This window comes from Myotis brandtii, unplaced genomic scaffold (genome assembly GCF_000412655.1).
Source record: "Myotis brandtii unplaced genomic scaffold, ASM41265v1 scaffold39, whole genome shotgun sequence".
Classification (NCBI taxonomy): Eukaryota; Metazoa; Chordata; class Mammalia; order Chiroptera; family Vespertilionidae; genus Myotis; species Myotis brandtii.
In genome coordinates this window covers 1,779,716-1,780,147 of record NW_005364953.1, presented here as the reverse complement: position 1 = coordinate 1,780,147, position 432 = coordinate 1,779,716, and positions in this window count along the sequence as shown.

Here is a 432-nt window from a genome sequence, read left to right as displayed (position 1 = left end):
GGGCAGGAAAGACCCTTCCAAGTCAGGCAGTGCAGCTGGATCTCAGTTGCGGGGGAGTTCCCTCTATAATCTTGTGGATGAACCTCTTGGTCTATAGACTCCTCTCCCTAGCCCCTTTCTCCAGTGGTGAGAAAAAAGCAGCCTTTTTGTCTTCCAAGTCTTTCACTCCTACATCAGCTATTCTGGAAGTGACAGTTTTAATCTCTCCCCATACTAGCTATTCTCCTTTTCATATCCTCTCCTCTTGGTTTACATGCACCTGCTGCCAGTGTACAGCAAACTGGAATACATGGGGCAGGAGATATGGGACAGGGCCCAGGGGCGCAATATTGGATTTGGCATGACATAGGTTGGAGTCTGGAGCAGAAAGTTTCCAAATTCTTGGGCAACTAGAAAAATGGTTCTAGGCTCTTCCAAATTTTCTATCCATTT